Consider the following 24,203-nt stretch of genomic DNA (forward strand, 5'->3'; position numbering starts at 1 on the left):
TCAGCCTTCCGAGTAGCCGGAATTACAGGCATGCGCTACCATGCCCGGCTGATTTTTTTATTTATTGTAGAGATGAGGTCTCGCTGCCCAGGCGGGTCTTGAACCCGCGGGCTCAGGCAATCCACTCACCTCAGCCTCCCAAAGGCGCGGGATTACAGGCTGAGCCACTGAGCCCGGCTTGTTGTTGTTTTTTTAACAAAGTTTTTAAAGACTTAACAGCCTGGTAGGTAAGATATTTTAATTTGCCTTTTCCTAGTCACTGTAAAGTTATGTTGAACATCTTTTTGTAAGTCAGTTAGTTTCTTCTCCCATGAATTGACCATTCATATTTTTGTCCTTTTTAAATTTTGTTTATAGTTTTCTTATTGGTTTATAATTTTTTAACTATTCTAATATTCTTTTCAAACTCTCTCATGCTTTTTCTTTTTCATGCAAGGTTTAAAATTTGATGCAGTCAAGTGTGCCCATGTTTTCCTATATGAGTTACTATGGTAGTTTTAAAAATGGCCTCCAAATTATTTGACACTGCTCCCCTTAGGGGGTCTGTTATCTCCCCTCGAATCTAGGTTGTATGAGTCCTTGAAAATAGAATATAGCAGACATGATATTGTGCCAATTTTTGGACCTAAGCATTAAGAAACTGGCAGCTTCCACTTCCTGAAGATGTTTTTGGAATATAACCACCATCTTGTAGCTGCCTCACCCTGCAGAAAGGTCCAGGAGACAGCAACCAATAGCCAGTGTGAATGTGTCATCTATGTGAATGAGCCATCTTGGAAATGGATCCTCCAGCCCTCATCACTCCACCCCAACAGACATGGTATGGAGCAAAGACCAGCTGCCTCTGCTAAGTCCTGCCCAAATTTCAGAGTTTTGAGCAAAATAAATGATTGTTGTTGCTTAAAGCCACTAAGTTTTAGGATGATGTGTGATATACCTGGAATAGTTGTGCTTTGTGTATCTTATCTAGAAAAGCTTTTCTCCCCCTGAGGTCAAAAGGGGTTTTTCCCCTTATTTTTGTATCATATTTTCAAAGCTTGATTATTCTTAGTTTCTATAACAATCTGCCACTTACTTTGATTATGATAAAATACATAAAATTTACCATTTTCATCATTTTAAAGTGAACAATTCAGTGGCATTTAGTACATTCAAAATGTTTTGCAATCATCATCACTGTTCAATTTCAGAACATATTTATTACCCTGAAAAGAAACCCTGTACACATTATACGACATATATCAGTATGGCTTGGTGTGAGGATCTAGGATCTAATCTCTTTTTTCTAGATGCATAGCCAGTTTTCCCAATAGGATGTACTGAATAGCTGTTTTTTTTCCTCCACAAATTTAAAATGCTGTCTACATCATTTGCCACGTTCCCTATATAGGTATATACTTAGGTTTGTTGCAGGACTATTTATTTTTAGTCCTCTCACTCAGGGACTTTAGAACACAAATTCATGTTTATCAATATATTACCTTGTGGTTAGGCTTTCTGCCAACGCCTCTTTAGTTGTTCTGTCTGTATAATTATATATGTATATTTTTCCCCAGTAAACTATAACAGGTCTCTAAATGTCCTTTCATGTGACTAGGTTACTAGGAATTTCCAAAATTACCCACCAGCTTAATTGAAACTTAATATGTTTTATATATTTATGTGTAAAGTAATATGTTCCTATCCAGATAATTTTATCTCATTATTATTTTAAAATGCCTCTTCATAGTAAAAGTCGTATGTTGAATTTGAAATTGTGTATTTGGAAAGATTATAACTTTAAATAGGATTATTCTTAAGTGTCCAATACATGTTTTACAACAAACTGACACACTGACCCAAGCCAGTGTGGTCATGCCCTACTCCTAGGTAGCGTCCAAAGAAAGTTGAAAGACTAGCTGCTTCTTATAGCCTCATTATTAAGTTCTTTTTTTTTTTTTTTTTTTTTTTGAGTTGGAGTCTCACTCTGTCGCCCAGATGGAGTGCAGTGGCCGCTCCTGGCCACCGCAGCCTCCACCTCCTGAGCTCTGGCGATCCTTCCGCCTCAGCCTTCCAAGTAGCTGGAACTACAGGCGCGCGCTACCATGCCCAGCTAATTTTTTGATTTATTGTAGAGATGAAGTCTCGCCAGGTTGCCCGGGTGGGTCTTGAGCCCACAGACTCAGGAAATCCACTCACCTCAGCCTCCCAAAGCATAGGATTACAGGCTGTGCCACCGAGCCCGGCTCTCATTATTAAGTTCTAATGAAAGCAGACCTCAGACCAAATTCTGCTGCAATTTTAGTCACACACATATATAGAAATATATTAGCTAAATATTAATAAGCAAGTACAGGCAGCTTTTGTAATCTGAGAAAACCCATCTTTCAGCTCTTAGGCTCTGACCAACACCTTGCAGTAAACAGGTCACTTAAGGGAGAATTCTGCTTTCTTCATGGCCAGTATTAGGCAAACAGAATCCTTCACATTTCACAGCAGGATATCGGAATGTCTAATTTAAAGGAAGGCATTATCCATGAGGAAGAAGCATCCATGCTATAGTGGATGACAGAATGATGGGCATGGAGGGGCAGTCTTTTTAGCTATCCTGTAATTCTTAAATACTTTTTATTTAATAAATGATACCTCATTTTTAATATGCATCATGTTAGTTATAGCACTATTTTCACCAATGAAATTTTTTTGATATTCAATATGGTGATTAGCAAAAAGTCTTTTGTCCATTGAAATACAGATAGTAGAGGCTCTTACATTAACCACTTCTGGAATATAGATTTTTATTATGACTAAAGTTGACGATTCCCTGGACTGTGTATTTATTTTTTTAGATATTGCACTGTATATTTTAAGTATTTCAGAGTAAATTGCAAATATCTTGATAATCAAATATAGTTAGCTTTTTTACTAAAGTAAAAACTTTTCCTAAAAGGGAAATATTAATATCAATTCTGCTAATGAACTCTACTTAGACTTTTAATTTATATTGAATATGTGCAGAGAGGGACATTTTACTAATACAGAAATACTCTTGGTTGCAGTTAGTTAGTTCTTATCAAATTATTGTCTGCTTTAAATTCAGTTATATTCTGATATGATATTCAGATTATTTTGATGTAAAAACATACATTAAAATATTATAACAATGTTTAATGTAAAAACAGAACAATGCTCATGTTAGAAAATCATTGTTACTTGTGAATCTAGAATTTTTGGGCACAAATCTTCAGGATTCTTTATTGTTTAATTTATTGAAATCAAAGTAGAGATCATGACCTCACCTTTATATTATGTAAGAGTGAGTTTTAGCTTTTGTGCATAGAATGCTGAAGAATCTAAAACTAAAAGTATCACAAACAGTGTAATATTTCATGATGAAAACAATTTGGAAATATAATGTGTTATTGGTAGAAATTGGTTGTCTTCATCCTTTCCTTTGGCTCTTGTAGCTATTGTCACATAGCACACTCTACAGCAGTATGACAGGCAAGCAGCTGCCTTCACAGCCATTGCCAGTACTAAAGATTTTTCTAGGCTTTTAGCACTCTTCTTTCATCTGTAAGGACAGGCAAGGCAGCTGTCTTTATGTATTGGTGTAGGGTTGGCATGGTTAGCTAAGGCAGCTGCTAGACTGACTTCACAGCTGGGAGGAGAACTCTTGATATTCACAGCAAAATTTAACAAAAGTAGGAAAAAGGATAATGGGGAATCTTTTAATATTAGATCTTGTCACTTGGAGTGAAATACAATTATTGATTCTTCCTTAAAAATACTGTTAATTAGTGGAAGGATACTGGAGTAGTTTTGATTGAGTTTGCTGCAACTTTTTTTTAAAGACTCTTCTAGAGATCTCCTTTTCCTGAGTGATTTAGGATAGGGATATACAGCTGTGGGGGTTTTGTTTGTTTGATTTGAAAGTGGGCCATATATTCAAAATTTATTTTATCTGTAAACAACATAAGTTTTTTTCTGATATTAAAGCCATAGTTGTAATTAGCCTATTAGATAATTTAACTTTTAATGTAGTATTTAAAAACAATTTCAAGACATTTAGTTAACTTTAAGTGATAAAAGTCTAGTCTAGTGTTGATAAAAATACTATTCTAGTGTTGCCTACAGATTAGTTTTGATCAAGTTAATAAAAAACACTGGTATTCTTAAGAACTGTTGGGTAAATTCACATTGACCCCCATAACAACTCTCCAGACTTCTAGAACTGGTCTTCTCAGCTTTATTTATAGAAGTTTCATGAAAGAAACCAGTTTTATGGAACCAGATGGATACAAACATTGCTTGAAGTTGGAACATTTAGTCAGAAACTTGGGGATAATTCTTAGATTTTGAGACTCATCTTCAAAATGCCAGAGATGTCATGCCTTCCTTGGCTTTGAGCATAGTTCTTGAAATTGAGCCATCTTGAGGTAGCTTTTAGTATTGTTCATGCTAATGACAATTTGTGAATCTCTTGGAATTATGACTTTATATTCATCCAAAAGTGCCATGCTTCTTCCAAATGTATCATTTCCTTGAATGCAGCCTGGATCGGCAATAGAGAGTCAGTGTGCAGTCTTGGTTGCCATCTGTTAATCTGCTCCCCTCTTGGACTAAAATATTGTACTGAGCTTCCTTGAGCAAACCAGAAATGCACTCCTTTTTACCCTGCAGTTTTAAGTTTATTGTGTTTCAATGTCTTGTCCCCTCAGTAAACACTTTGCTTGCCACAGAGGGGTCTAAGTCGGGTCTTGGATCTTTAGGTGCTCCATCTGATTTAGCTTCCTTAACCTTTTCAACAAAGTTCCTTGCCATCTGACCACATTACAATAAGTTAAATGCATACATTATGTTTTTTCTTCTGACACAGCAACTGGTCTCAGTAACTAGCATGAGCATGGCATGAAAAACATTTTGTACCTTAATCCCTTTCTCCCTATTTAGCAATTTTCAAGTCATATATTCTTAGGATGAATAGTGCAGTGGAAGATGTACATACCTAGCTTCTCTAGATCTGAATAAATTATTGAAACAGTTTCCTCTTTCATTGCAATTGACTTATCTTTGGCAATGAGCTTAACTTTTCAACATTTAAACCCAAACTTCTCAAGCTCATTTCCAGCTCATTAGTTTGTGCTAGCAAATTTGACTTAAAAAAAAATAATAACTGAGGCTAAAATGTTGGAAGAACTATATTTCATTATAAGCAGTATGTTGATTTAGGAGGACTAAAGGCAGGAAATTTGACTAGGTAACTTCTCAGAGACCCCTGAGAATGTAATTTTTATACTAATTTTAGTTTGTTTTGTTCTGCAGATGTCTTTCTTATCAATAATTGCTTACGTGGGGCAAGTGAGCTGAAATCTCTGTCTGGCTTTAAGACTGTACAAACACAAAATGTAATATACAGAGAATAATATAGGCTTCAGAGAATAGTAGTTACATCTTGGTGCTATTTGGAGCCTCTTTCTTCAGTCGGTGATCTGGAAGTATAGTGGGACACTGCACAATGAATTGATCAAGATGTTATACAAGCACATTTGGAGTCAAGGAAGGGCTAGAAGATTTGAGGATTTTCATATATCCTTCTAAACGATTAAGATTATATGTCTCACCTTTTCTTAAAGACAAATTTTTTCTAGAGTTGAGAGTAGAGTCTCACTAATATGATTTAAAACTTTAATTTTATTTTTAGGCATAGGCTTATATCACTGGTTTATCTATTTGTGGGAAAAGGGATTATAAGTATTTAAAAAATTATGGCTTTCTTTAGATAGTATTTTATAAGCAGTATGTTGATTTAGGAGGACTGCCTTTATTGCACAGCAATACCTAGGTCCAAAAAATAATTAAATAAATATAAATCTTCTATGCTCATTGCTTTTTTATGTGTGAGAAAACTCTTTCAACAGTTCTTTCTACCCCAAGGGTGCTATAGATTGCTTGTACTGTCAATACTTTTCTCCATTTCTTTTGTCCAGTACAATACACCTCCTTGTCCCTTTTTTGGGGAGTGGTGGTAGAATTTCACCCACCATTTAAAATGTAGATGATGCATTGTTTGGAAAAGTTGGCTTTGAAAAAAAGTAGTTTAAATCTAAGTGAATTATCACCTAGGTTGTGTGTGTACCTAGACCAGCAACCGGATACTGTGGGAAAGCTACAAGCCTCCTTTGGAGATGGTGAAAAAAGAAAGATTCTGCTGTATAGTTTATTTTGCTGTGCAATAAAGGCAGGACTTCTTAATCACTTGTCTATTGTTCTTTCCAAATTTGGAATATATACCCCATCCTGTAAGACTAATGTCAAATGCAAAATTTATAAGAGAAACTTTAAAAATCATTTTTTCGAATCAGCTATCAAAATGCTCTTATTTCCTAGAAAAGTAAAAGGGTTCATTTTACTAGCAAAGGCATTATGAAAGATGTTCGATGAAGGTTAAACCAAAGGACCAGATGATATGTATGATAATGCCTCATTTATCCAGACTAAAACTACTATAATGGCAGCTCTCCAGAACACAGCAGAGAATCTGAAATAATAGGGAGTTTGAAAAACAGTGGCCATGAAACCTCTTTGTTGAAACCTGGTATCTTCTTACCAGAGAATTTTACTCAATACGCAGTTCATTCATCTCATTCCCAGAATAAAGAATCAGAATATCTGGAGATGAAACCCAGAAATCAACCTTCAGCACATCCCCCAAATACCTCAAATTCTTACTAAAAATGAAGAAATGTTGCTTCTAGCCCTCATGAAGAGCGTCATCATCCCACACTGACATGTATTTCTTGATAAGATTATTTGGTTTCCCAGCTAAGAGGAGATTAGAAGTGGTTTACTTCTAAACAATATAGAAAAATGAGGCAAGTACCAAGGTGGCAGGAAGAATAGTGATAACATTATGGAAAGAGACAAGAGAACTAAAAGGTACACTTCTTAAAGAACTCTTCTATATTGGAATATTTAATAACAGATTTTCTGATGATGACTGAGACCAGGCTGATTTGTTTTGTTTTATTCTTTATTACAATGTTGCTTGTGCAGTAAATTTTTAAATGTAGTTATGTTCACAAGGGCTTTTTAAAAAGGTAAGCGCTGGGCTCAGTGGCTCAGCCTGTAATACCAGCATTTTGGGAGGCCGAGATGAGTGGATTGCCTGAGCCAGGTGTGGTGTTGCATGCCTGTAGTTCCAGCTACTTGGAAGACTGAGGTGGAAGGATCGCCGGAGCCCAGCAGGTCAATGCTGGGGTGGCCGTGAGTGTGCCACTGCACTCCAGTGTGGGTGACAGAGTGAGACCTCAACTCTAAATAATAAATAAAATCAGAAAGTGATTTCTTTACTAATCCAGTTTTGTAATATAAGGTAATATCACACCATGAAAGGTCATAATAAACAGTCTGCTTTGTCTTTGATATAAAGAATAAAAACTTTATTTTTACTTATTCCACTTCGACCAGTAACTACACACACACACAAAAGCATATACAATGACACAATTTTAGTTATCTGTAGTTTATATTGTTTCAGACTACAAAAAATTAGAGGTACAGTTAACAGTTCTAATTTTTCAGGCAATCACAGTCAGTATCAGTAAGCTGTAATTGTGTCTTCATTAGGGCGTGGTGGCTCACGACTATAATCCCAGCACTTTGGGAGGCCAAGGTAAGAGAACTGCTTGAGCCCATGGGTTCAAGACAAGCCTCGGCAACTTGGCAAATCTTCATCTCTACAACGAATGAATGAATGAATGAATAAGCAAGACAGGCTTGATGGCGCATGCCTGTAGTTCCAGCTATTTGGAAGGCTGAGTCGGAAGGATCGCCTGAGCTCAGGAGGTCAAGGCTGTGGTGGCTGGGAGCGTGTCACTACCCTCTAGCCTGGGTGATAGAGTGAGACTCCAACTCAAAAAAAAAAAAAAATTTGTGATTGCCCTCTACAACTTAAAGTGACAGATCGAAGGTTTTTCTGGCTCAGTACCTTAAATTGTTGTACTTAACTGTCTCTTCCTATCTGTCTTACTATAGCTTTCAGGTGAAATTTAACATGATTTTCAAGAGAAAAATTTTTTAAAACCCAGGAAAATGTTATATCTTTGATAAGAAATGAGTTATGCTTTATTTCCTTAATGATAATTAAATTTACTGTTGATTCTAAGAGGCAATACTATAAGAAAGTTTTTTTGTTGTTATAAAACCAAGAGCATTTTTATTATAAAATAGAGAAATATATTCTCACACCACCATGATATAATACTATTAACATTTTTCTTTTTTTGAGTTGGAGTCTCACTTTGTCACCCAGGCTGGAGTACATTGGTATGCTCACAGTCATCACAGTCTTGACCAGCTGATCCTTCCACCTCAGCCTTCTAAGTAGTTGGAACTACAGGTGTGCGCCATCACGCCTGGCTAATTTTTTGATTTATTGTAGAGACAAGGTCTTGCCAAGTTGCCCAGGCTGGTCTCGAAACCTTGGACTCGGGTAATCCTCTCACCTCCATCTCCCAAAGTGCTGGGATTATAGTCATGAGCCACAGTGCCTGCCTAACATTTTTCTTTCTTCTAAGCAAGCATAGATTTTTATAAAAGATGGGTTGCCGTCATATGTCATAGTTTATAATCTGACATTTTCATTTACTATGTAGTAAGCATTTTTATTTCATGTTAAACATTTTTGTTTATATAGTAATTCTTGCAGAAATGTATCATAATTTATTTAACCAGCCCCCTATAGTTAGATATTTAGGCTGTTTCTAAATTGTTTCTATTTTAAATAAAAGTACAGTAAACATCCGAATGCCCATCTCTTCTCACTTGTGTTGAATAAAATCCTAGAAGTAGAATTTCTGGACCAATTGGTATAAACATTGATACTGCCAAATTGTTCTCTTTTAGAAAGTTAGTACAAATCTAAAATCCTAACTTGTCCATTCCTTTGCAAACATGGATACCCCCTTTTTAAATATTAACCGTATTGATAGCAAAAGTACCTAGATTTAATTTGCATTTATTTGATCATGAATGAACTAGGGGATTTTTCTGTTGTTCTAGGGTGCAGGCTGGTAATATGTAATCTTCCTCTGGTTAATTACGAGTCCTGTATTTATGCATTTGTCTCCTGTACCTCAATTTCTTTTACTTTTTAAAGCCAAATTATTACCTTGAGGTGAAAGTAAACATAACAGTCTTTCTTGGTGCAAAATATCAAAATGTAATATTTGTATGAAAATACTAGCTTACATTGTAAATATTCTACAGGGAACATATGGTTTATAAGATTTTTTTACTCTCTGAAGAACTACCATTTTTAGTGTTTGATTTGGTTGTGTCACTCTTCAAACAAAAATAAGTATTCTGGAGTATTCTCAGAATTGGGCAACTCCTTATTAATATACATCTAGTGGTATTCATCTTTAAGGTCAATACTCTTGAGTTGATCACAAGTCTAAACTCATATGAAATCAGAAAGTGAACTTTACTGTGTTTTCAGTGTTTGGACTTAAAGTAATAGTGGATGGCAGATGTAGTTGTTTGACTTGTATTAAACAAACAAACAAACAAATAAAAGGGAAGAGGAAGGGAATGAGAGACCATTTCCTTACCAAGCAGTCATACAGCTTATTGTCTGGGAAATAAAAAAGAAGAAGAAAAAAGAAAGGAAAAGAAAGAAAAAAAGAAAAGAGCCAGTTTTGTGTACTGTCGAGCACACAGATGTTCCTCTTGGCAGCCATACAGTACTAGTCAGGATTGGGGTTTTTGCAGACATAGAATGTGAGGCTTCTTTGTTGGAGACAAAGTGTTGCCTGTGGTGGGAATTGCTGCCGTGATGGGAAAGTATCGTAATGTATTGTTGGATTACTGTGATTTTCAATAGAGACAGTACATTAAAGTAGCTTTGTGGGCAATGGATTGTTTCAGCCAAGCCTGGCTAATAACACACTCATTTTGGCAAACTCTATTTAAAAGGTAGAGCTGGCATAGTTTTGTGGTCATGGAGCCCATCCCATACTTGGGCATTAGAATTACTTTTGCAAGCACTAGTTCTTAACAGCCAATTTATTTAATGTAATTCAACTAAAGAGTTTGTGACTGTAAAGTTAGAACTGTAACCACTTTTCAGATGGAAGTTTCTTTTTTTGATAATGCTAAAGTAGTGATTTTCGGAGTTGTTTTAGAAATAGCTTTTTAATTGAGTTGTTTCTTCTTAACCTACTTGTTCATTAAAGATAAAGCTCTGTTGCAAACTAAAAAGTATGTGATTTACATGTTTTACATTTTAGCAGTTTTTTGTGTGTACATCTGGAGTGGTTTTTGTTTAAATATATGAGCTGTATATCATGAAATGTTTAAACCAAATGTGTAGATCTGACCCCTGGAAAGCAAAGGTGAGTGAGTATTCCTTAATTGGCTTGCCATATTATCTGTCCTCATCTTTCATATAGTACTTGAAGTAGAACAATTTGCTATACAGTACTGGATGTTAACCTCTATGTTAACTGTATTTTAAGGTTAAAATATAAACTTTAAGGACTGAAATAGAATGTTTTTTAGTTGTTCCTTCTCCCTTTTATGTTAAATATAATATTGAATGCATTTTTATGGCCTTTTAATTACTTACATAAAATTCAAACAGGAAGGGAAAGGAGACTATAAAAATTAGTAGAGGTTGGAAACCTTAAGATCAACCCTAATTAGATGGGGTTGCTGAATTAGATGTTGAACTAATGTGTTCAAGAAAGTTCAGACCTTTTAAGAAGTATAGATATCTACTCACCTGTCTCTTTTGGCAAAAATAAAGACCCAGAGAAATTAGCCAGTAATAACCTAGTTAGTGAGGAGCTGGAACCAGATTATAAAGCTCCTGAATCTCACTCTAAGCACTTTCTGTTACATCCTTCAATCTCATCAAATCAAAACAACATCCGTATGCTGGGCTCCAACTCTGTTAAAGAATTCATTAGATATTTACTCTGGAAAAACTTACATTCTAGTTAGTAAACAAAGAATCCAATCATTAAAAGCTGTTGATAGCAAAGTATTTAAATAGTAGTTAAGACAATGGAAGTCAGATCTCAGAGCATTACTTCTTTAATGACCAAACAAACTATGCAAACAATAATTATTCTTGAAACTCAGAAAAAGGATTCATTCAGGCTAGGTTGGTCAGAGGAAGACCTTTTTCACACAGGTTGTTTTTGAGGTGGGTCTAGATTTTCTTCTGTGCCTCACTGGTGAGTTCCTATGCATACTGTAAAGCTGAACATAAATTTCAGCTTTCCTCTTTAGAGTTCCTTGGTATTTCCTTCCTAACAGAACATTTGCATATACCTGTAGCATAATATACCACATTTCCTCATGGTTGTTTATCTTCCCTGCTAGACTCCTTAAGATTGCAGACTTATTCTTCATTTTCTAAATATCTGCTTGGCACATAATGTGTGACTAATAAGCCTTTCAAATAAATTGGACATTTACATTTGCTCACACAAGTGGGAATTCTTATGATAATAGCACCTTGTTATGAACTGAATTTTATCCCCCCAAGTTGATATGTTGAAGCCCAAATTCTCAATGTGACTATTTGGAGATAGAACCTGTAGGTAAGCAATAAAGTGAAGTGAGGTCTTAGGGTTGGGGCCCTGATCCAATGGGATTTGTGACCTAATAAAAGGAGGAAGACACATCAAAGAGCCCTCTCTACATGTGCCTACACCAGGGAGGTTCCTGTGAGGACATAGCGAGAGGATAGCCTCTGCCAGCTGGGAAGAGAGCCTTTACCAAAAGCTAAATTGGCCCAAACTTTGATCTTGGGCTTTCAGCCTTCATAACTGTGAGAAAATAAATTTCTGTTGTTCAAGCCACCCAGTCTGTAGTATCTTGTTATAGCTGCCCCAAAAGACTAATGCACAAATATATAAACAAGCCAATGGGCTGGGCACAGTGGCTCACGCCTATAATCCTAGCACTTCAGGATGCCAAGGTGGGAGGATCGCTTGAGCCCAAGAGTTTGAGACCAGCCTAGGCAACACAGTGAGACCTCTTCTCTATAAAATAGAAAAATTAACCTGGCGTGGTGGCACACACCTGTAATCCCAGGTAATTGGGAAGCTATGGTGGAAGGATCATCTGAGCTCAAGAGATTGAGAACTGCGGTGAGCCATGATTGTGCCACTCCACTCCAGTCTAGGTGACGGCATGAGACCCTGACTCAAAAACAAACAAACAAAAACAAGCAAACGTAGGAGTACATATTGCTTTAGAAAATAAAAAAAGACCTGCTTGCCCACATCCCAACACATTTTAAAAAAAACTTTCTCAACCGCTGTCTGCCTTCATAAGAATCCAATCCTGTGGAGTCAGTTCTCCTGCCCTAGACAACCTTACAGCCAGGCTTAAGCCAGTTCCGACAGGAAGTGGGTGGTTCTACACCTGAATGAATTGTTTGTCAAACCAAGAAGAATACAGGCAGTATGTTAAAAGACTAGGCTCGACTCCACCATGATCCTTAGTGAATTCTGACCAAGACAGACAGTCTCATCAGTGGTGTGAGCTCCGGCTGCCGTGAGCCTGGAACGTGGTGTGCCAGCACAGCCTCCCACTGCACTACCTTTGCCACAAAGAAGTCTCCCGATTAGCACTTAAGCCTCCCTACAGTGTCTTTCCACCCTTGTCCCCTACAATTCATTTTCCGCAGAGCAGCTAGGATGATCTTACCAACGGAAATTTGATCATCCACTTCTCCACGGGCTTTCCAAAACGCTTAAATAAACCCCGGGCCTTTTACATGGCCTGCCTCCTGTCTTGTTCTTTGACCTCCAAATCATGACAGTCACCCTGTACTCTCCAAGCACAGGGCCTTCTTGTGTTTTAAACCTGCTAACTTTCCCCTACCTTTGAGCCTTTGAACTAACTGTGCCTCTGCCTGAAATGTTCTGCCCCATCTTTGCACAGTTGGCTCCTTTTTGTCATTCAAGGCTCCACTTAAATATCCCGTCTTCTAGAGATGCCTTTCTTCACTATCTAGTCTGATGTCTCATAGTCCCTTTCTAGCTCAGTCACCTTATCTTAATTTTCTGTACAACACTTACTATTTGGTTTGGTTGTTGGTTTATTGTCTTTCCCTACACAGTGTAAACTCTAAATTACTGGTACCATTTCTTTTTTGTACACCTGTTATTTCCACATCTAGAGCACTATCTGCCACAGATAGGCCTCTAAAAAGCAATTTGCTGAATGAACCAATGAGCAAATTGGCTGGTTAGAGCCGCAGGCCCAGGGGAAGCACTCCTGCGGGGCCCATCCCCTTCAGGGCTCACATTCTGTTTCCATATCCTTAGTCACCTGGTTCCTGCTGTCAACAGAAAGGCCCTCTAAGACACACTTTCTCAAAAGTTCAGCTGCTGTTCCTTATCCAGTAGACTAGAAACCTTTAGCTAAGTGACACTCGTCAAAGTTAAGCTTAATTTCTTTAAACACAACGTCTTTGAAAACTTCTTTGTCAAGTGCTGTCTATTCCCCACGTAGACAACCTCTTGCCAGTCAATTAGCCAGCTCTAGAAAACCTTACAGCCAGACCTTACGACAGAGAGAAGCTGGCCGTATACCTGAATTATTTCATTGTTAAATTGAGGCCTATCCTGACTGGACTTTCAGTGAGCATTTGCTAAATCCTTTATATGCGTTATCTTGTACAATCTTCCTAGCAAAGGTAGGAACTATGACGACTCCTATTAAACAGTAATGACTGAGCAGCTACTTTGCCCAAGTTTATATAATGATCACATTGTTGTTTACGTCAAAGGAGTGCATTGGGGAGAATTGTTCTTAAACACTGTCAGTTTGTTTGTTATCCTAGTTTTAGTTGTTTCTGACAACTTACTTAGCTTTTGATAACTTTATTAACAAAACCAATAAACTGACTTTCTTTACCTATGAGTATGATATGATATATGCTCTCTGGACGGAATCCTGCTGTTCCTTAATCTATCTTTCCTTGTCAAGTTAAAAAGCTCTAGGACCATGAAATCTTTTTCTGTTTTCTAACCACTGATTTTTAAAGTCCATTTGGATGGGCAAGGAAAGCTAGATGCAGATAACCTCTATAAAATAGAATTTGATAGAGGAAATGAATGCTCATCAAAATTAGAACTTCGTATTAGGAACTACTAATTCCTTCTTAGTGGTAAAGATAAAAATTTTAAGTCAATATTCTACTGTTTTGCTTTACTTTACAAGTATAAGAACTTATTCAGCAATACTTATATTAGTCAAAATATACTGAATGCTATTCTTTTGGAATTCTGTTATTTGAATGTTACATTCTGGATAGTAAAAGTTTTAAAATAATAGCATTATCTAATCTCAAGGAAATTGCCTCAACCTCCTACTTCCACCAAAATAATAACACAAGCAAGCAAAAAGCTGTTATTTACAATTTGAAATCATGAGTAGATGCTTTGATGTCTTTTTTAAATTCAGAGATTCTGTCAGTTGTAACATTTTTCTTATTTTGACAGAATTTATTCCAAAGTTATTTGACACTTGACAATCTTCTACTCTATTAGCATTTAGAACCAAGTTACCCTAGAAATACCAATCTGCTCAGAAGCAATTTCTTTTCTCAGACCAGAAGTGAAAATATCAACTTGCTGAGTTTAAGCACCCTGGTCACTGTGCAGTCACACTCCCATTTTGACAGGAATGACCCAGAGATCAGGGAATACTTGGAACATTCTAAGTAACACCTTGTCAACACCTATGCTGCTCCTCGGGATTAAAATAAGTGAATGCAGCTTTGAGATCGGAAGCCAAGTTAAGGAGCACATATGACAGGTGGTGGAATGCAGCCTTGTCCAAAGACTTCAGACCCCCACTTGCAGAACAAGTTGCAGATGTTTTACATAGCATTTGAAGGAGCACATTTACTAAAATCTTCTAAGCATGTATCCAGTGCCTACTATGTAGAGTGTGATGCAGTGCTCCAAAGTGGAAGTTCAAAAGTACCACACTGAGATAGATTCATTAAGGAGTCAAAGAGGTAACAGAAAAAGGTGACTACATTTGAATTGGTGTACTAGAGGAGACTTACCTACCTAGGAAAGAAATTAATGTTGAGAAACATCTGTGTTGCCTGGTCGTCTCAGTGACTGTTCTATCTGAAACACAACTTAGCTGCCACCAGCCAGGAATCATGTCCAGAATCATCTTTAGCTTCAGATTTGAGCCAGATGAATAAGCTAGTTGTACATAGTGGATATTGCTGTCTGGAAATAAGTCAAGGCACCTATGCATATGGTAAATCACTAATGAGAGTTTTGTGCTTCATGGTCAAAAGAGTTAAGTAATGAAAGGTAGACTGAAAGATAACTGGATTTAAATATTTTTCACCATACACCTGACCTACCTTCTAACTGTCTGGCTGCTCCATTTTTAACCTGCTTTTCAGCTTTCATATGTCCTGGTGGGGAGACCTAATAGGCTTTTTGAATCACAGATTCATATATTTTAGAAATGAAAGAAACCTGGAGAGGCATCTAATTCTGCCTTACTGAATTCAAACTCCTTCACGGCCACAGTGGTCATCGATTTTGAAAATTCCTGTGATTCCCACCATTAATACACAACACAACCAATTCCCTTTTTAGCCAGCTCTGTTAATTCTTCCTCATATTACACTGAAATCTACTAAGTCTGCTATCCTATAGCTTCTAACCATTTGCCTTATTTCTACTCTTGGAGGGGGCACACAGACTAGTCACAGAATATAAGTACTCTCACATTTTAAATAGTAAAGACTTTCAAATCCGACAGGTTCAAGGTCCTCTTTCTTGTTTTTTTAAACTTTTTTTCCCACCTGCTAAATACCGTCCTCCCCCTAAATTATTCATTCAACATAGTACAAGAGTCTTTTACCAACCTCTTCTTGATAGATTTCACTTATCAATGACCTGCTAATTTTATGTTGCTCGAAACAGACAGATCACAATATTCTAGATATGGTCAGAAAAGTGAAAGGAGATTGGGATTATTATGTGGAGTATACATTATCATATGGAATATATACTTCTAGTTCAGCTTAAAATTGCATTCACTTTTTGGGGGAAGCAAAACTACATTGTTGACTCTTACTGAGCTGGCAATGACCTAAAATCACCTTCTCACATGAAGTGCCTTTAAAAAGCTGGCATTTCTGTACTTGTGGAGTCGATTTTCTTTTTAACTTTGGAATCATCTAGGCTTCAGTGTCCTCCATTTTTAATAAAGAGCATGAACTGGAGTGTTTGATTAATGTACCCAGAGTTGGGGGCACAAAGGGCAGATACCAGACAGGGCCTGTAAGTGTCAAGTCATGGACTCTATTCTGAGCTACGAGAGTCTTTTTAAAACCAGCCTAACCTAAGCCTAGTCAGGCTGGGACAGGAGTATTTGTGCGCCTCCTCCTGTCATTGACACTGGGTCTTGTCCTACAGGGGAGGCTGTTTAAAACACTCTGGATTGCATGGACTCTGTGGCATGGGTCTGATTCTTTTATGAAAAGTTGCCAGCCCATGTAGGCTACTGTGATAACAGTGTTTGGCTTCCCAGAAGTCATCTGATAAAGTCTCATCTGTTTGTTGAAAGTTCAACAGCACCTATTTAGTAAGTAACTAATTCAGAGAGACAGAAACAAGATCAAAAGAAAACTAAAAATTAGTGGCAAAATGAATTTAGAACTTTGCTGTGCTCTTAATGTCGTCAGAAGTTCAGGGAATTAATTCAGTAGGAATCTGAAAAGAGGTTCTACCTTGGAAGCACATCTTGAAGGATGTTTCAAGAATAAGGGAATTGGTGGATAACATCTGCCATAAGACACTCATCAAGCTAAAATGTAACTCTTGTGTACTCTAGCAAGGGTTAAGTTTTTGAGCATTGTGCACTTGACTTTGAAAATCTCACGTCTTTTGGTCATGGGGGTATAACCTTAACAGAAGTAAACCTTATGCCTTATATAATATAGCCAAGCTAAGATGATTCAGCCTTTTGTTTAGATGAAAATACATATTGATCTCTTTAATTTTCATAGTGGAAAAACAGTTTTGCTGTTCTCATGGCTGATATTTAAAACATGTAGTTCTAATTCTAATTTCGACCTTCTATGTAATGTCTAAAACTGCATGCACTTTTTAGGGAAATTAAGGCTTGAATTGTGCAAGGTTCAACTTGGACCCAAACTACCACAAACCATTTGGAATTCAGTTGCAACAAACACTAAGAGAATAACTTATGAACACATTAACCAGTGATTTTGAACATGGGGAGCTTTTTCCCAAATGTGCCTGAATCTCCAGCTCTATGCTATTGGTTTTGATGGAGCAGGTCTGGGTTAGACCCCGGGTATCAGTATTTTTTTTTTTTTTTTTTGAGTTGGAGTCTCACTCTGTCGCCCAGACTAGAGTGCAGTGGCCGCTCCCGGCCACCGCAGCCTCAACCTGCTGGGCTCTGGCAACCCTTCCACCTCAGCCTTCCGAGTAGCCGGAATTACAGGCACGCGCTACCATGCCCGGCTGATTTTTTGATTTATTGTAGAGATGAGGTCTTGCCAAGTTGCCCAGGCAGGTCTCGAACCTGCGGACTCAGGCAATCCACTCACCTCAGCCTCCCAAAGCGCAGGATTACAGGCTGAGCCACCGAGCCTGGCTGTCAGTATTTTTTTTTAAGACAAAAACTTTTTTGGTTTCCACATGTATTCTCTTATGCTTCCCAGCTCCGAGTCCCTGTAGAGATACCAAGTCTGCGCCTACAAATTATAGTCTTTGTACTTCATTATTTTCTTCCCTCAGCCCCAAATCCCCAAACTCAAAGAACACCTTTTATGAGGTTTGTTCTCCTGTCGTTTTTTTAAATATATATTGAAGGTTGCTACTAGACTGGTCCATTTGAACACTAATCTAGTATCTTTGATGAAACTATATTTGAAGTTACTATCCTTTCAGTTGTCCATTGTACTTTGTAAGTATCAATATAAAGAATTTCACAATAGCTCCTATTTATTGTGTCTATTAACTTTTATACCTTATAAAACTTTAAGCCTCATATCTAACTTGTGAGTTTGGATATTGCCTTCATTTTACAGATAACAGCCCAGAAAAAAGTAAATTCCTGGTAGTTGGTCACAGTCAAACCTCTGTTCTACTGACAAAACTTATTTCAGCCAATAAGCATATTTGTTTTCTTTCTCATAAAATGAAAATTACATATTACAAAAATGTATCCCTTTTTGCTTAGGTGCCATAATATTAGTGTCAGATTTGATCTCAGTTTTAGTCATCAGCATATGTCAGGTGCTTGAAAGCATTTACTCTTATTTCCTTTGGATTTTTTTCCTGCCCCCTCTGTATGTATATATTTATATTTTGACTAGCAACAAACATTTACTTTCTTTATTAAAATAGAACTGATATGGGTGTTGAGTGATAGGATTTTCCTTTCCCTCATTTCTTGACACATCTTATTTTGTAACTGAGAAAAGATTGTCACTGTCATTATTAATGCCATATTTAATGTGTTATATGCATAATCCGCATTATCAAAAACTGGAGCTATTTACTGGACTTTTAAAAAATGCTCCATGTTGACATTTTGTAAAATAAATCAATGCTTGAACAAGAGACAAAACTTCTCTTTGTGGTGGCACAAGATACTAGTAGGGCAAGGTTAAAAGGAACTTGGCTTTAAGGAAAAACAAAATCATACATTCATATTAGAATTGCAGAAGGAGATTAAAATCCTTATCTAGGATGAGTGCAGTTTGAAGAAATGCATTTTGGTTTTATGAACAGTCTCCTCTGCTCCTTGCCATGAGGGCACGTGGATTTTCAGTTACCAGTTATCTGCGTTGTTTATTTTGGCCCAGTTGATAGGCACACTCTATATAGTATTTTTTAAATGATAATCATTTATTTTTTTCAGAGGTCTTTTGGTAATTCAGGAAGCAGAAATTATAATAATTTTTATTTTCAATGTACACCTTTTCATGACCTGGGATAGTAAATTAGGACTTAAGATTTGTGCTGCTTAAAATTTTGATGATGAATGGAAATATTGGAGAGTAGAACTTTTGAATGCTCTCCTTTATTTTGTTAGCCACAGCTGCTGTGCCTGATCAGCACAGATAGTACAGTGAAGAGCTTTACTAAAACAGAGAGGTACATATTTTAAATAATTAGTCACTTATTCAACAGATTGCTTAGAAATCAGCTAGGTGTTATGAAATGTTGCATATTTATGAACATGTCGGGATTAAGAAGAGCAAACGAGAGACTCTTGATGGGCGTCTCAGAAATTGAACAGAAAGAAGCAGTAGACTGGATGGGTCAAGGAAGCATGGCAGATTGTACTTTTAAAAAGTGGGGCTGAGGACCGGGCTCAGTGGCTTAGCCTATAATCACAGCACTTTGGGAGGCCGAGGCGAGTGGATTGCCTGAGCCCGTGGTTTTGAGAACAGCCTGGGCAACTTGGCGAGACCTCATCTCTACAATAAATCAAAAATTAGCCGGGCGTGGTAGCATGCACCTGTAGTTCCGGCTACTTGGAAGACGGAGGTGGAAGGATCGCTGGAGCCCAGCAGGTCGATGCTGGGGTGGCTGTGAGTGTGCCATGGCACTAGCCTGGGCGACAGAGTGAGACTCCCACTCAAAAAAAAAAGTGGGGTCAATGTGAAATAACACCAAGTAGTCTGCATATAAAGGTTCACTTGTTAATTGAATATTCAAAGTTGTCAACATTTTATATAACTAAAAAGAGCTTAAAATTTTGAATTTTGTGAGTAAATTTAATCAATTTTGCACTTAATGTCACTTTATGCTCTATCAGTTTGCACACACATAAATTGTGTGAAAGTGGAATGAAACTATACAACTGCACAAGACTTAAATCCTTCCTGTCCTTGTGCTTTTCAATAATGAGGAAATTGAGGCCCAGACAATTCATTAAAGAGCAAAGTATACACATTCCCACATGCTCCCACACATATATATGGGGACATGGTTGCTGGCTTTACATGTAGATCAGCATGATGGTGAGCCTTTGTGTGGATTAGAAAAAAACAAATTGGTATTAATTAAACCATTAGAAACATTTTCCTTTTTTTCTCTTGAAAAGGGAAAAAAAGAAAAATTTACTTCAATAGCCTTAACTTTAAGGAATTGCAGGAAAGTCAGAAAAAACCGGAACAGTTTTAACTTACTGGAATGAAAACAAACGGTTAATGATTTCAAAAGAACTATTTTAAAACTTCTGAGAATTATGATTACAGCAAGACAGCTAATTTGACTAGCAAAGTCAGAATTCCTTACAATATTCTCTTTGGATACTGAAGTTCAATCCAAGCCTTGTATTTGTTGGTTTTGTATTATTTAGTATATTTATATCAAAGAACTAGTCAGAGATTCTCTCTATTTTAAGTCTATGAGAACCATCAGTACCATGCACTGACAGATGTTAAAGAATGTCTATGGAAAGAATGTTGAAAACCTCTCCAAAGGAAAGTCTTTAAACTATGTCCTTAATACAGAAATGCAAGCCCAGATTTAATTGCCCTTTTCCTATACAACTCAGATGCGCAGACTCGTTTACTGTAGCATATGGTCTGAGAAAGTGCACGGAAGAAGAGAGCAGTCCTGGGAGCGGCTAGATTGAATCCATTGAGGCTGGAGTTCATGAAGATCAGTCAGCAGCAAGCACTTGAAGTTAAAAGAATCCAACAGCAGTTAAAAAGCACAGGCTATTTCCATTTTGAATGTGCTCAGTGGAGACATCCTATTTGTCTTTCAAGACATCAGTATTCTTTGGTTTTAATATGGAGTAGATTTCTGAAAAACTGCTATCTAGGTTTTTTTTTTTTCTAATTAAAAAAAAGGATGTTAAAAAATAGACAACATTGTGTGACGCTATGGAGATTTTCATTTGTCCTGATTATTTAATTCATTATTTGTTACCATTGAAAGTAACCATTTTTCTAATGGAGAATAATCGAAAGAATGAGTGATGGCAGCTTATGTTTTATTTAATAAGAAAGACGCTATAAGATTATAAGTGATACATTCTTACCATTCCTAAAGGGATTAAGTTTACTCTTCTTCCAAGAGGTCACAGGTAATTGAAAACTTAAGAAAAGGAAGAGCAAAAGATCTGTGAATCCTCTTGTACCCCTGAGAAGCATCAGGCCAGTAGCTTTACTTTTGTGTACCATCATTTTTCTATCTGCAACATGGAGGATAGGTCAAATTTTTTTAAACAAAGACACAGAAAATATGATCTTTGCTGTCAAATACACACATATACATATTTATTTTTGTATATTTAATTTTAAAATTAGAGTAAAGTATATATTTAGATCTTTAAAGATTTGTGGTTTTTAATTGGTAGCAGTATTTTCACTCTTGCTGTTCTGTATGTTGAGGTGAAACTTAAAATAATTAAGGAAGAAAGGCAAATGAGTATCAGTTTTCATTTGGTATTATAAAATATTTGAATATTTTATTGACCAAACTGAGTCATCATGTATGTCATGGCTGGCATTGCATTTTTTCCCCTAACTTATTTGTTTTTTAACTGAAAATAAAAATTGTGTATATTTATTGTGTATACATGTTATTTTGAAATATGTGTACACTGCAGAATGGCTAAATTTAGCTAATTAGCATATGCATCGCCCCACATACTTATCATTTTTTTATGGTAAGAACACTTAAAATCTATTCTCTTAGGAATTTCTAAGTCTACAACACATTGTTATTAACTGTAATCACCATGATGTACAACAGATCTCTTGAACTTATTCTTCCTGTCTAACTGAAATTTTGTATCCTTTGACCTGGTAAAAACTGAGGCTGCAGTCTACTTCTAAGTCCAACCCTTTTAGATTCCACATGTAAGTGAGATCATGTGGTGTTTGTCTTTCTGTGCCTGGTTTTTTTCACTTGACATAACGTCCTCCAGGTTTATCCAACTGGCATTACATGTTAATAACAGTGCAATCAATCCCAAATATAAAGTACTTTGTACTTAAACTTTTTTCATTTTGTTTTTGTAAAATTTTACTTTACTTTAAAATATTTTAATTTTAGGAGGAAAACTTTATCTGAAAACCTTTCTTATTGATACCCTTTGACTTTAAAAATAAATGTCATATTAAAATAAACACCAGTTTTAAGAACTGACTTGTTTGAATTTCAGTTTGAAGTACACTTTTACTGGGGCTATGAAATCTTTATTTATTTTATTTTATTTATTGAGACAGTGTCTCTGTTACCCAGGCCAGAGTGCAGTGGTGTGAGTCCAGCTCACTATAGCCTTGGCCCCCTGGGCTCAAGTGATCTTTCTGCCTCAGTCTCCTGAGTAGCTGAGACTATAGGCATGTGCCCCCATGCCCTGCTAATTTTTTAAAATTTAAAATTTAAAAAATTTCTGTGGAGACAAAGTCTTACTATGTTGCCCAGACTGATCTCACATGATCTCTTGTGCTCAAGCAATTCTCCCACCTCAGCCTCCCAAAGAGCTGGAATGACAGGTGTGAGCCACTGTGCCTAGCCAATCTTTTAAGGCAGCTAGCTTTAAGCTGAAAATTTTGATATAACCGAATTACTTTTTTTTTTTTTTTTTGAGTGGAAGTCTCACTCTGTCACCCAGACTGGAGTGCAGTGGCCGCTTCCGGCCACCGCAGCCTCGACCTGCTGGGCTCTGGCGATCCTTCCGCCTCAGCCTTCCAAGTAGCCGGAATTACAGGCACGCGCTACCGTGCCCCGCTGATTTTTGGATTTATTGTAGAGATGAGGTCTCGCTGCCCAGGCGGGTCTCGAACCCGCGGGCTCAGGCAATCCACTCACCTCAGCCTCCCAAAGGCGCGGGATTACAGGCTGAGCCACCGAGCCCGGCTCGAATTACTTTTATGTCACATACAACTATTTCTCAGATACCAGTGTTATCTTCTTTATCTTGAGCCAACACAAATTAAAATTAGAATTTGGATTTGTTTTTAAACTAGTTGTTCATGTTATGATATTCAGAATTAATGGATTATTTTTTCTTTCTATCTAGGAAATACCAGAAAGGAACCAGGGTCCGACTGCGTCTATTAGATCTTGAACTTACATCTAGATTCCTGGGAGGAACAACAGATACAACTATACTAGAGGCTGATGCAGTTCTCTTAGGATTCCAAGATGGCAAAGACTCAAAATCAAAAGAAGAATATCACAAAAAATAAATGAACTTTGTTGCATTCATCAGGATTGCAGTTAGAAAATTGTGAATAGTGATTGAATGAAGTTGTAATAGATGGAAACTATGATTATATAGCTCTTGTTAGAATTTTTTAAAATTGTATTTCCCTTCTTTGTTTCCCTTATTTTGTCCTTTGATTGGGATGGTATAATCTGTACTGAGAAGTTTTGTCATTCAATAAATTTGTTTTGGGTGCTGTCTGTGTACCTGGTACTCATCTAAACAGCAGTAAACAGTGGACAAAATTGCATGCCCTGTGACACTTATATCCAAGTGGGGGAAATGACAATGAATAAGTAAAATATATGGCATGCCACACAGTGGTACATGCAGAGGAGAACAGACAATCAAGGAATGAGGTTTCGAGGTGTCTCTGAGTGACAGGTTGAAATTAAGGTGTGGGGTAAATAGAAGACCTCACAGAGGAAAGGAGGGAGCTAGCTCCGCGGGTCTCTGAGGAGTTTCCTAACAGAGAGAGTCGCTGTAGCAAAGACTCTGAGACAGGACTATGTCTATCCCGATTAGGGAACAGGGAGGAAGCTATTGTAGCTGAGCCTGAGGAACAGGGATGAACAGAGAGGTGAGGAAGCCCACGCAGGTCCTAGTCTACACCTTGGCATTTATTTACACTGATTGAGATGGAGGGCCATTGGAGGAGTCTGAGCAGAGAAGGAATCTAATCATATTTCAGTAATTGAGGCAAAAAATGATGGCAGCTTGGGCAAGGGTTGTGGCAGTGGAGGTGGTGAGGAGTGGTTGAAATCTGGATATATTAGTCCATAGGATTTCCTAATATATTAGATACAGAGTGCGTGAGAAGGTAGTGCAGGTGACACCAGAGATTTTGGCCTCAGCAACTGGAAGAATTGAATTGCCTTTAACTGAGACAGGGGAGAGCACGTTTGAGAGAATGATCTGGAGCTCAGTTTTGGACATGTTAAATTTGAGAT

General features: G+C 37.1%; 1 long non-coding RNA gene across 1 annotated transcript in view; it reads left to right on the forward strand.

Moving 5' to 3' along the window:
- The window catches only part of LOC103260174, a 25,871-nt gene extending 2,422 nt beyond the window's left edge, over window positions 1–23,449 (forward strand). Inside the window, exon 2 of the long non-coding RNA XR_504271.2 lies at window positions 23,068–23,449. This is a non-coding gene — a long non-coding RNA (uncharacterized LOC103260174). The remainder of the gene's footprint in view (window positions 1–23,067) is intronic.
- Window positions 23,450–24,203: the final 754 nt, after the last annotated feature.

The sequence above is a fragment of the Carlito syrichta genome, unplaced genomic scaffold, assembly GCF_000164805.1.
Source record: "Carlito syrichta isolate Samal-C Ts95f unplaced genomic scaffold, Tarsius_syrichta-2.0.1 Scaffold303138, whole genome shotgun sequence".
Lineage (NCBI taxonomy): Eukaryota > Metazoa > Chordata > Mammalia > Primates > Tarsiidae > Carlito > Carlito syrichta.